Source organism: Bombus fervidus, chromosome 8, assembly GCF_041682495.2.
Source record: "Bombus fervidus isolate BK054 chromosome 8, iyBomFerv1, whole genome shotgun sequence".
Taxonomy (NCBI): domain Eukaryota; kingdom Metazoa; phylum Arthropoda; class Insecta; order Hymenoptera; family Apidae; genus Bombus; species Bombus fervidus.
The window spans coordinates 1,383,265-1,397,287 of NC_091524.1; the positions used below are offsets into that span (position 1 = coordinate 1,383,265).

Below are 14,023 nucleotides of genomic sequence, written 5' to 3' on the forward strand. Positions count from 1 at the left end.
GCGTACCGTGAAGCGAGGGACGCGTTCGTTTGGTCCATCGTAAACTTGAGAGTGCCAGGGTATGAAAGAAAGCACGCTGCGATACATCGGACTAGGGGACCGTTAAGATTTAGACTGAGATTAACGGCTCTGTCGGTTCTTTGTGACACCACAAATCTTCTCTTTTGTCGCGCGGAATTATCGTTTCCATTTTGTCTCTTCGATTTTGCTACCGTTTTCAATTAAAGCGAACGCGTTGATCGGTTTGTCTCATGCACGTCGAATCAGATGTAGAGTTGCGGGCGGGCAAGTTCACGCGAGGCTCCTTCCTCTAAGGGTGGAATGGTGTTTATCAAGACGTTGGACGTTCGCGTGTCAACGAACCGCGGCTCGCGGACTCGTGAGTCACGTTTGTGTCCGTTTGCGAACGTAGCCGCACGAAAACCGACGTGAGCAGGACACGGGAAGATCGACCGTTGAGCGGCCCGCAAAAAGGGGAATCCGAAGAAACGTAAACGCCGTCTCGTGTTTACAGCAGTCGTCGGGGATAACCTCAAATATTTGGGCTTTTAGGCATGTTTAAAGAGAAAAGACAGAGGCCGACTGCCGCGATGCCGGCGATCGTGAGTCGTGAGACACCAAAGACGGAAACATGAAACGTTTCTGGCCAACCATAGCCTATTTGCGAGCTCCGTTTGTACCTGACCGCGCTACGATTCTTCGTTCCTTCTTTCTTTTCTTTTTTCTCATGGCCGTCCTACCGCCCTCCCCCCTCCGCTCACTCTCTCTTTCTCTCTCTCGAAAGAGAGAACGCAGGTCGCTCCGAAAGACGAGATTTTGCTTCTTCTTAAATAAAAATTTTACACGGAGAAACGAAACTTATTAATTAATTTCCAGATGAATAGCCGCCAAAGCGATTCGATTAATCGTCATCGGTATCCAAGACCGTTTTCGTAGTACGTTTTTTTCTGATCTTTCGCATTTTATTACGCGGTGGATCACGAGTATGCGCGATCGACTGGAAAACTTCGAGAAACGAAATACGGATCTGCGAGCGATTGCGTATCTCGCAACCGCGAGTATGCCCGGCTAGGAATAAATGGGAAGGAAGGTTGCTCCGAGGAAGCGAAACAGGTTCGATCGCGGAGGCTGTGACCCCGAGTGCGCGTCGTCGCGCTTCTTACGCAACTCGAGTCTCGTTGCTCCTTATCCCTTATCCTTTATTCCTTATCCCCACTGCACCGTTGCGTGTTATTATATACATTATCGTCATCGTCTTCCACCTCCTGCCTTTTCTTCTCCATCTCTTCTTTTCCGCCTCCTTCTCCTCGCATCGGTCTTCCTCCTCATTTCGTACAGGCCCATCGTCGTTTTCTGCCGGTTACCGGTGCTTCCATCATTCTCGAGAAGGGCCACGCCTGCCCCTCCCTCGATCCTATCTCCCTTCTTCCCTTTTTCTTCTTTTCCTCCCCTCGTGCACCGTGTATCCTCCCCTCGTTTAATTATCTCCACGCTGATTGGTAGCGAGGAATTTCGTGTCGGGTAATTTTGATCCCTTCTCGCCCTCCGTCTCGGGTCCCCTGCTTCCTTCGAGTCTTCGCGTCTCTCTTCTCTTTCCTTCCCCGTAGCCGCGTCTCCTCCTTCTCAAATCTCACGCATTTCCTTCTTCTTCCATCGACGACCTCTTATCTCTTCCCTTCCTCCTGTTACGCGTTATACCATTCGAGCCGCCTTCGTTCGCCCGTTCTCGTGCAATCTTCGTAATATCGTATTCGAGCGACTCGATCCCTTTTTTATTCGTTCCATGTGCCTTTAGCCGTTTGCCCGTCCCTGCCTATTCCTCTCCGAGTTCGATGAAAACGCTTTCGCGGGTCAGCTCGTATCTAAAGGGAAGCTCGTTTCAGAGCGAACGGAAAGAAACGATGTTTTCACACGGTGCGAACGGCGACACAACACGCGAGCAACGTAACCGCGGCTTCGTATTAGTTTCGCGGTGCCGTACCGAACGTTAAGATGCGAGACGCATCGGTTGCGAGTCGTGATCCGTTGCGTGCATTATACTCGCAGCTTACAGTGGCGAACCTGGAGTACAGAATACAGTAGTCCAGTATAAATTCGCTGCCAATTGATAAAACGATTTTAGCCGCGTAGCAATTTTTTGCGTTGCAACAGGCGCGTCGAAGCTTCTCGTCCAATTCGAGCGTAGCGGTACGAGAACAGACAACAACGTAACTAGAATTCACGAAATTAGAATTACGCGATTGTTCGCGTTTAATTCCTTGTGAACACATTCCTAAAGATCTTTATGCCGAGGTGGTCGCGCGACTTTCGAACGTCGCATCAGCGACTATAAACTCACTCGGCGATTTTCGTGGTACTTTTTTCTTTTGATATATGATAAAGCGGCATAACAATGATATAATTTTCGATGACGAATGAAGCCATATCTTTGGAGAATTAGATATCATATTCGACCATATTCTATGGCGGGTGATGTGATTTTACATGCGTTCCGTGAACTATAGATCGTTTTAACGCCATAAACATGCGTCGCAGGTAATGGTCGAGTACTTACTTTCCGTCTTGTTTTTACTTTACGATCGTTCGCGCCACACGAGTTAGCATCCGAACAAATACATGTACAAAAGACCGATCGATAGGACTACAGTGATCGTGTTCTTCTTTAGTAAATATGTAACGCGGCGAACGGTAAACGATGCTGCTCCTTAGGACATTTATCGAACGAGGAGACGAATATCGAAGTATTCGCGGAACGCTGTGAATAGCGTGTAGCGTGACGCAGGTCGCGTCAGCGATGCATCGATCGCGTTGCTGGCTGTGCTAACGAACGTTGCTCTCCTCGTGAGCATTCCTAATGGTCGGTTCCTCGTGGCGCTATCAGCGACCGCTGTATTACAACCGATGATAGTTACGCTATGCTGAACTAACGTGTACGGTATTAGCGGTTGCTAATGAAACGCTACCCGTTTATTATCGCAACACGCCCTCTTCTCCACGAGCGTGTACGCTTGTCCTAACCAAGTATAGCGCATAGTGACATAACTCGTGGCGGTGTACTACGAGTCAATTAGTTGTACCGTAAAAGATAGGTTGTGTCTATAATAGCCCAGGAGACCGCGTCGTTTGTTGGCTCTACCCTCTTCTGTCGATTAATCTTAGGCTGCCCTCAGACAATCAAGAATACAGTTAATTTCAAGATTCACAATATCGTTGTATAATATTGACAATAATGATAATACATATTGATCCTTTCAGTTGAGAACCTTCAAATATTAAAGATATATGTATGTTAATAGCTTGGGGGCACACTTACGCTGTTTGCGAAACGTTTCTACCATACACACCTAATAGAATCTCGGGGATTAAAACTAATTTCGTTGACCGTTTTTGGAAAGAAAGAAACTTAGTTTCAGATCCTAAATACAGCATCGCGTTTTAACGATGGGAGGTCTCTTACGAGACGACAAACGACTCTATCTGTTTACTTAGTCACGACATATCAGTCGCGTCGTTATTACGCTATCGGGTGCGGTATATCGATTGGTAGCGGTTTGTGGTTGCGTTTAGTGCGTCCACCTGTCGCGTCAGTTATATACAAGTACATCGAACCGGTCGTCGCGTCGTCTTCTTTCCTCTCCGTCCCAAACTTGCTCGTCTTGCAATCTCATCTACTTACTTCCTTTGATATCGAGGTCGTAAAAGCATCGTCGACTCGTTAATTAGCAATTGCTACGATAATTAATAATATAGAGTGAAGATACAGTTGCGGAGCCGGGTGGCGTGAACAGCGGCCGATCGGGAGCTTGGACTAGGTCGTTTCCTCATTTTCCTCATTTTCCAGTTTACATTGGTTCGATGTATCCGCACTTTTCTATTTATGCTAGATCCAATCCGCAGTTGAAACAAGAAAGCCTCCACCTAACCGATCACTAATAATTACCCATAATAAATCACAATTCCGTCAATGTTGTGTAATTATAATCAAAATCGGGACTCGAATATTGATTAAAGTGATGGTAACGTGAACGGGCGAAGGAGTGTCCGTTCCTCTTCCTCGTTCTTTGGATTCATTAATTTGCAGAAGGCGTTACCAACGCGCGCGTATTTTCTTTATCTTCGACTACCGTCCGGGGTCAAGGCTTCTTGCGCCGACTTTATTGGAATTTCGCGACGGTACCGTTCTGGAATACTGTCGCTTCTCGAATATTTCTCCCTCACGAAATCTTTCTTATTGCCAGTACGATCGAAGAGAAAAGCAGCAAGTCCCTATGACTTCCCCGATTTCTGTTTCGTTCCCTTCTTCTTATTTTCTTTCTGGTACTTCGGGCCATGTTTATCCCGGACAGGATGAACAAAGAAGTAGAGAGATTTGGCCGGGAGAAAAGAGGGCAACGAGAAAGGAATGGTGAATCCTGGTAAAAGAGAAGAGAGAGGGAGGGTGGCAGAGGAGAAGATACTGGCTAGAAAAGGAAGGAGTAGAAGTGGAGAAAAAGAGGAGAAGCGCGTATAGATCCAATCAAGTATAGCCGCTCATAATTCTCTGTTGTAATTATTGCAGTCTCGGAGGGCAGCGCTCAGGCAAAGCGATCCTCTTATTTTATTGATTAAATTGCTATTACGTTATATACTCAAGGCACCGTTTCTCTGGCGGGCAAAAGGGGCAAAAGAGAGAAAGAGGAAGAGGAAGAAGGAGAAGCAGAGGGTCGACTGTATCGTGTATGCAACGCGTGTATGCAACGTGCACGGATATTATACGGACGCGGTGATACCGTGGCTGATCCACGATGCCGAGGCACGACGAGAAGAAGAAGAAAAGGAGGATGGAAATTCTCATAGAGGCGGGAACGAGGAACCAGATAAATATGTCAGAGCGACCCGGAGAAGGAACCTCGATCTCCGGCGAGTCGAGAAGGAACTCGTGTAAAGGATAACCTCGCGAGGTTCTTCGGATAACCTCGGTTTACAAAAGAACAAAACGGAAGGGGGCAGAGGGGCTGAAGGGAAAGCGAGCAGGAAGGGTTACGCGGCAGAGGGGAAAGAATAGGGAGTAGAGGCATAATCGTTCTCACCTCAGGAAGGTGCGTTTCGTCGGATTCACGGTCTCTCGACTGACGCGCGATACCTACCTTCTCGGATTTTCTCTTTCCTTTTCTCGCCTTGCGCTCTAGCGCGCTCTCTCGACAAGGGACAGCGAAAGAAAGGTTCAATCGGAGGAAAAAATATCGTTGCAGGGGAGCTCGCAGAAATTCGATATCTTGCCACCTCGGCCACTCGCGCCAGTCTATAATTATTCCATCTTCGTCTGTTCTCTGTACCGCGACCGACGAAACCGTTTCTCTCTGTTCGGCTCGTGACACGAATCGAGATTCGCGCGTCTCGTTCTCTCGTCTCTCCGGTCCAGGGACCAACCTGCTGGAGTTCTCTCGACCGATGCAAAACACGTAATCCGATATGTCCTACTAGCGTGCAGATAGAGTCACTCGTTCGTGGCCTCTAGACCTTGCCAGCTTCCCTCTGTTTCCGAGTCTCCTCTCTCAACCCTTCGATCTCACGATCCCCTCTCCTTGCTTTTCTCCTTCTTCTGGTACTCGAATTGCCGGACAAATCGATCCGATGACAAGTTGTTGGTAAAAAACTGAACAACAACAGGCAGAAGCAACGCTTCCGTGAATGAAAGGACGGCGTTGCGTGAAACGTCGTGACGGTCTCGAGATAACGTCCTCGTCTTTTGACGGTGACACGATCTCGAACCCCTTCGACAAGCGTAGCCGCGTGTCGGTTCTGATGGGCAAGAAAGGGACGAAGCGTCGAAACAGCGCGAGTAAGTTATTCGAGTATCTTTCGCGCAAATGCGCCGGTTCTCTCCAGCAAATTGCAGTCGTATCCTTTTCGATTACGCTGCACTCGGCTTCTTCTTCGTATATTACTTCATAAAGTAACCACGCGCGTGGTCGAGGCGGAGAGCTTCGGCACGTTAATTGCCGGTCAAAGTCCGCTTATCGGTAGCCCGACGGTCGTTTATTGGTTAAGAATCGCGGGAGAAATGGTCGCGAACTGTGAGCCACGTGATGCCATCGTTGCAGACGCGAGAAGGGGTTCACGCAAGACAGGAAAGAGGAGTTGGTCCGTCTAGTCGGAGAACTGGAAGAACTGGCCTCGTGGAAGATTCAGCTCGCAGATCGAGTCTCTCGTGGCGCACAGAGAACGAGCTTGCTAGAAAAATTCGATAAACGGTTTACATCGAGACGAGAGAGAGAGAGAGAAAGAGAGAAAGAGAGACCAGTCCGATCGATGCGGTGTGTTCCACGCGAACCGGTGCTTCTCCTCTGCGCGATAATGACACGGGGCGGTGCCGCCTCGTAAACTATCGCCGAACGAAATTTATGGGGTAAGGTGGATACCTTTTACTTTGCAAACTACCTTCCTACCGCGCGCTCTCTCTCTTTCTCTCTTTGATCCTCTCGTCTATGATACGCACCTACACCTATCGTGCGTGTAACTTGGCTCGGGTTATCGTCCTCCCTAGATGCAACGATCCTGTTTACCGCTCGGCAGAGGAACAACCACGGTGTGCGAGAGTAAGAGGGAGAGGGAGGATACACCAATCTTTCGATTCGAGGCGTTAAACGGTCAGTATCAGGACCGAACGAATATCCCGCGGAGCGATCGACGCCTCGATACCCAGCCGCGAGCGCGCGCGCGCACACACACAGTTCCTTGGTTTCTTCGACAGCCGAGAGACTGTTCCCTTTTGCTCTCTGTCTCTCGACTCCTCTCTCGACCGTAGGGCAAACCTCCTCATCCCGCACGGTTAATTGCGCAAAGGGTAAAGGGAACGGGCATGGGCAAATGTGACGTCGAGCCGGTCTTTTTTCTCAGGCGTATTAATTTTTGCACGCCACTTTGAAAGTTTCACGAGAAAATTATTACCTGAACTCGATGGAACGCAGAAGAGATACACCTCTTCCACGAGATAATTTCTTAAACTCATTCCGCGTCAGTCTTCGTCCGGTGTAATCAAGTCGTCATGCTTTAACGTTGCCTATTACGCGTTTCTTTGCCCCGCATCGAGGAGGAAATTTTGCAGTTTCGGCAGAAGACGCATCCTTCTTCCTTTCTTCTTCGACGTCCAGTTCCAATTCGTTCTCGCCAATTCTCTGCGCCGTGCTGTGACCGCGTGCCAGTCAGCGAGCCTCGAGGAATTGCGTACCACAGCACCGGTAGGCGTTTTACGACCTTTGTAATACGTATATATACGTATATCGACGGCTGTTTCTAGCCATATCATCGTCACGTCTGTCCAGTTTCAAAAAGAAGGTGTTCGACTCGGAAAGAGACGTCAGAGTCTTTACGATATCGATTTTACCCACGAAAAGTCTGTGTTTCGCGCGTGTAACAACGTCGGCACGTTGTACCGTGTTGTAAGTTGTGAGACAGATGGCGGAGCGGCGAAGGTATCGAGAGGAAATGAGTTCACCGGTGATCGAAAGACGGAGAAAAGCAGGCTCTGTATCACGCGTCGTGTACACGTGGTATCCAGAGTAAGAGAGAAGGCTTCGTCCATATAATACTCGTGTCTGTATACCGATCGGATGCCTGAGCTAATCAGACGGACATAATTGATCTCACTTGTGATCTTGAGATTCGAAAGATCGCGGATGGAGAGGGGCTCGAACCAATAATTATTGTTAATACCGGCCGTCCCTCGCTCTTCTACCTGCCACTGCCACCGCCATCGGCCGCCGCCGCCGCCGCCGCCGCCACCGTCACCGTTATCCCCCATCTCTTTCTCTCTGCTTCTTCGATGGCTAGAGACGTCTCTTGCCAGCAAGCGATATGGTCGACGTTTTTGAATTCTCACCTCCTTTTCTTTACATATATACATACGTACTAAAGAGGCAGTGGTGGCTGCGCGTTCGTGTGCGCCTCTTTACTTACGTATACGTGTGTTATTCGTCTTGGTCTTCCTCTCGTACCCTTCGTTCTCGAGCTTTTTCGTGATCCTCCTCATCATCCTCCTCTACCTACGGCCGTGTGTTCGCGTTGCTTCAACCTCGTCCTCTGTTCGCGTTTGGGCATCTTTGGGCATTCTTCATCGACCCTTCCTATCAAGAACCGCGTCCCTGTTCAGAGCTTTTATTTATATTAATTTCGTGGACTTTTTGCTTTTCGATGGTTTCGGAGCCTCGGTGAAGCGCAGAAAATATGAAATAATAATGATAATAATGAGCCATTTTGCGCGTAATAATATGGTAGAAGCTCGCGCGATTCGCCGGGCTAATAACGTCGGATGCTATAGGTTGGATGTATCGCGGTCGTATCCGTGGATTCGTCCGCGCTCTTTCCTTCGGTTGATCCTCTTCCTTGGCCATTTCGTCTCTTTCCCCTCCCCCCTCTCCCTCTTTCACCGGCTTCGTTCGCGTTTCGTTGCCGAGCGGCGGCGATTCCCGCGATTTTCTGTCGTTCGCATCGAGTCTTCGTTCGTTCTTTTCTTGTTTCCCTCGATCGTCAAACCGTCGAGGCTCTGTCGTTGTCCATTCCCGGCAAAAAACCCGGGCAAAGGAAATGTCCGCAAAAAAGTGGGTTAACGAGGCGTTGATCGTGGTCGATTTTAAATAATTGCCCGGCATAAAGTGGATGCAATTGCACTGGCCATATCGGCCGGCTACAGATTATCCCGTACATTGGTCTCGGCCGCAACTAAAAACCTGCGCGTCCTTCGATCACAAGTGTCGCCGCTATTTCGCAAATTTTATAGCGAATCGTTGGATCGTACGACGATCGTATCACGTAAGTACTTGCGTATAGCCGCCACCACGTCGGGGCTATCCGGTATCGAGTCGGAGAATAAGATGACGAGGGGGACACGTATTACATATACGATCGGCAGCTCGGTGGTGCGGCGATCAATGCACGCGGCCGATAGAGGACCCCGTGGTCATTTTGCCTCCTGCCGCGCCACCGACCAAGCCTCTAAGAATTTTATGGCACGGAATGGGATTTGGGTACACTTAGCGGTCATAAAGCGGCAGAGGTGCAAAGAGCTATCCGCGGCCAACCCTCCAGCACCCAGTCGGCACCTTTCATCCCGAGGGGATCGTCGTTAGGGGTAACGAAGCTTTTACAAGTTTACTCCGCCCTTCTACCACCGGCGAGAACACGCTTCCGTCGAATCTCTCTATACCATTCCCCAGCGTTCCTACGATTATCCATTTTCAAAGGAAACGTTTCGTGTCGTGCATGCTCGCCTAGTAGCACGCCGAAGGAATTTACTGCGCCGTGTTCCGCTTCCCGCAACGATTACCACGGCGACGCGTCCTCCGCTATTAACCGAACGACCATACAAAAACGTGGAGACGGGACAAAGATAATAAATTCGGCATCGGTTGAGCGTGAACACCGAGCAACGCGGTAAAAAACTACATGAACCAGAGGGAACATCGGGGATGCCAGAGGTGCGGTGGTTTCCGGCGCGGGAGAAGACGAAGAAGGAAGGAAGAGCTGGTCGAAGGTTACCGCGTCCTCGGCCTTGTTCGGTTCTTCGACGTAGGGCGCGAGAGAGTGGCTTGTACCTCACACCCAATCAACTTAGATCCGCGGTTCCAGATAAGGTTTCTTCTCCCTCCAGCGTCGCGAAGAGCGAGCTGTCCGCGCGTATATACACGTCGTCAGCGTCCTGCCGGTTAAAGGCAGCCTCGACGATGGCACTCGCGGGGGCGGCCTGCGAATACTAAGTCACCGGGCGCAAAATACACCAGAGGGAATCCCCACCCGGCGCTTCTTCGTGTTCTTCGTCCCTTGCCTCCTTTACCTCCTCCCACTCTTCTTTTTCTTCCTCGGCATGCATGCACCCGGGTAACGAGCTTTCATTAGCGACGCTGTAGGCTAATGAGCCGTGTTAGAGCCACTACGTGGACGGCCTCGAACGCTCAGATCCACCGCTCTGACTTCGTAACTCGTTGCTCGCTCGCTCGCACTCTCTTCTTTCTCCATTCGACTACGTTCACGATCGTCGTCCTTCTCCGTCTTTCTCACGCCATTGCCACGCTAGCGATACGGAACCACTTCGTCCATCTTCGATCGCGGGAAACCTCGAGCGACGCGAAAACATCTTTCTCGAAACGTATCGCCAGCGCATCCGCTATTTAGAGGTCGCAGAGTTTAAAGCAGGCGACGAAAATTATCGAGCGGCTCGTCCTTTCGCGAGTAGCAAGCGGAACGAGTAATCTTTTGATCGTAGAGGTCGACTAATAATTGGAATTAATTTTCAAAGGAAAGCTCGTGACTGTAATCGGGATTGGAAAATTTGTCGCGGTCAAGCTCGCGGGCAACTCGGTAACGCTGGCGATTTGTCCGTGAAACGAGGTAGGGCGCGATAAATTCTCCACACGAACGATGAATTGTATTTCGTGCGTATCTAGATACCGTGGAATATGTTTACACGTATATCGATTATTGAATAGAGAACCGGCGTGGCGCGGCGGTCGCGTAACGGTCGCGTTACCAGCTATAACAGGCAGCGTATTGTGTCGTATTTATTACCTGGTAAGCCCTACCGTGCCGTTACCGAGATTGCCGGCTCTTATTTTCTCGTTACGTTCGTTTCTCTCTGTACACGCATGTTTCGTATAACGACTTTGTGTATCGTTCCCGGCAATCGCGATAGATAGGAGAAAGCACGCTTATCGACCGTCGTGGACGGCCAATGGGCCAAGGGAAACGTCGTCGACTACCACTATCGATGGTACTTACTACATTAATAGCCGTCTCGACCATCTATCGATGATTGAGTCCGACTAATGACGATCAATTTTTTTCTCCACGTTACTAATTCGAATTTTCTTTTTCCGTTTTAGGTAAGTTGTAACGAAGACGTGGTACGAAAACGGTAGAGAACGATGCAAGATATGATGACCGATGGAAGGAGAAATCAGAAACATGGACGAGCAAACGATTAGCGCGGAATCGCGAGCGGGGATCGCCGTTACAGCGCAGAGCCGCGACGAGCTCCTAGCAAGGAAGCGCTGGTATTTATGTTAATTACCGTCAACGTTAATTAGAGTCGGTGCCCTCGTCGTGCTGCGGTCGCTCGACGGTCGAGGACAATCGCGGGAGAGAAGGGACAGTAAGAATAACGAGAACTCGACGAGGAGGACCGGATTCGAGTCCCGATCGCAAGAGCAAGACGGGAACAGTGCTGAGAGAAAAAGAGAAGCGGGGTAGGAGAAAAAAAAAACGGGAGAAGAGATCAATCGAAGTTCCTGGCATGAAACTCTTGGTCGCATTGTCTGCCATGGACGATCGGGTTTCGGTTCGCGTATCGATAAGTACCGCAATTCTCGTGGCAGAGCATCTTAATGAGATGTCGGTCGTCTCTGTCTTTTCATATCGCGATGCTTTCCTCTTTTTTTTTTTGTCTTCGACTTTCCTTCGAGTCGCACGATTTATGAACAAATCCATCGATTAGAACCTGGCGAAATACGAATCTCGATAGCACCACGTGATCATATTCTCGCGGTTCCCGTAAAACGCGGGCACATTACGCGGTTAGGCAGATACGTAGAACGGAAGCGCAAGAAATAGCGAGAAGACGTTAATCCATTATCGTCTCACGGAAACGCTAGCACTTAATTATCTATCGATAGAAGCATCGTGTGAGAGCATCGGTTTTCGCGTGTCAGCTGAGTGTTCCGTGTGGAAGCTCTTCCGTTTTCGCGGTTGCGTAAAAATCGTTCAGATGACTGCGGGCATAAAATCTATAAGCGAGCGAAAAACGTTAGCTGCGTGATGTTGATTACCTGGCAGCGGTGGGAATTTAATGATACTCGTGCAAGAACTGGAATCGTAGGACATTAACGCGAGCGATTCTCGAACATAAAACCGAGGGTCACGGAACAAAAAGTAGGGACAGCGAATGATAATCCTTCGTTTAATCGTGGAATCTAGATCTTCCCGAATATTTCGCACGATAAGATCCGAGAAAAACGGCCGTGTTCGCGGAAAGGCAAACGATCCTTTAACGTCGGTTTCCACGTTTCGCGTACGATTGTATTTTTTACATCATCGAAGAGCCGCTCGCTGCTCGGTAACCTATGATGTTAAGGCGCGTATTCGGTGACACGTACGAAACGCTCCGTGTCACTGTCCGTCTTCCACTTTTTCTTTTTCGTCGAGAACAACCAAGAGAAAACCAGGAGTGTCCTTCGAGAAGGCAGCGGGTACGATGACTTTTCAGCGGAGCTACCGGAGGATCGGAGAAACTGCTGCCAGTACTGGACGACTGTGTACCCGCGGGACAACCCGACCGACGGACATACGTAGCTACATACGTGGTAACATAGCTATGGAAAGAGATATGGGGACGAGAAGGAGGAAGAGGAGGGGACCGCGGGCGGACAGTTTATGATACGGTACGACTTGAATACTCAAACGTGCCGCTAGTCGTGTCCTCTTCCTCTTGCTCCCTCCTTCGGGCTCGCTCCTCTTTGCGCGGCCACGATCTGTCTCTAACCGACTATCTGCATCGCGACTTTAACTTTTCTTCGGTTACGTTCCTGGAGACCGTCGAGGAACGAAACCGCCGGCCGCACCAAGCCGACTCAATGGCATACGTTCGACGAACGCGCGTTGCGAAATCTCTCCCTCGGACCGAACTTGGCCGAAGAAGGCGATTCGCAGCTGCAAATAATTACGGACGGACCTTTCTTCTTCTGTACGTTGCAGCGAATCCTTCCTTTCGCAGCTCATTCGTGCGAAAGTTCGAACGAACGTTTCTCGATTAGGGTTATTAGGTGGATGGAAAAATTCATGCCACGCCTGTATGTGGAAAAACCCGTTTTCAATCCCGACCAGGAACTCGTAATGGTCGTGACCTATTAAGCTGCCCGTTTACGGGCAAACGACGAACTATCGTTCGAAGCCGTTCATGAACTCGAACGATCCACGGATGTCTCAATATCATCGAGTCAATTTCCTGTTTCGCGACGTGTGATTATCGCCTATTTTGTTGGGAATTGCCGGGCTGAAGCATGCGTTTTCTATCTAACTGATTGAAACTCGTCTATATGTTTCAACTGTAACCAATCTTACATCACGAACACCGTAAACCGCAATATTTACGTAGCAAAATGAAAATTCGAGGGTTTTAACGACAGTTACTATCCCATTTGTTATAGATAATCGATCGGTTTGTGCACTTTCCGAGTAATTCGTCAGTCGGTAGGACAGTGGCAGGGATAACAGGTAGAAGGTCGGGGAATATAAATTACGCGGAATTGCTAACTAAATTAGCGCCACTCCAAGAGGTATTTATATGGAATTGGATATATTGCGCCTGCCGGAACGCGGCGCCGTAAGCACCTGCAATCTATTTCGCCTCGACCGATTTATGACGGTTCACTTAAACCGAGGTTCCGGCGAATACCATCGGCTTTCCAGTAATTGCGTTATAGCATAATTTTATTTCGGATGTATTTTGGAGCATCGCGGTGCTCGCGTGATTCATTCGATGCCAAGTTTGATTTACACCCGTACGGCATAGCGAATTGGTTCAGAAAGCACAACGGTGACTTTAATCACAGTCTGACAATTATAATCTAACCGATGTATAGCGTAAAAGAATTCGAAAAACCTAACACTTGAGTTTTGAAAAAGATTTCGCAAACAGATGTTTATCTCGCGTTGAGGTGGCGTGACTTTACCCATAGCGTATCAAAGTGAATCATGGGTATCGTAAGATCCGACAAGGTTCGGACTGGAGCTCGACGGCGACGGCGACGGCGACAGCGACGGTGACGGCGACGGTGACGACGAAGAAGAAGAAGAGATTCGCGAAGCCAGGATGTGGATTCCGCGCAATTAATTATCGGGATCGGCTTGGACGCTTCGCGCGACAGAAAGTATCCGGTTACCTGGGCTACATCGAAGAGAAACGGGAGGGAAGGAGTAGATACATCCCAGGCGTATTAAAAGTTCTTTGGGATCTCGTGGAATTGGATAAATTCGTCGGCCCGTCGCCTCGAGG

At 49.3% G+C, this 14,023-nt stretch overlaps 1 protein-coding gene across 1 annotated transcript in view; it reads left to right on the plus strand.

Moving 5' to 3' along the window:
* Ds (dachsous cadherin-related 1) overlaps window positions 1-14,023 on the plus strand; it is a 212,839-nt gene that overhangs the window by 83,966 nt on the left and 114,850 nt on the right. The gene's annotated exons all lie outside the window — the stretch shown is intronic.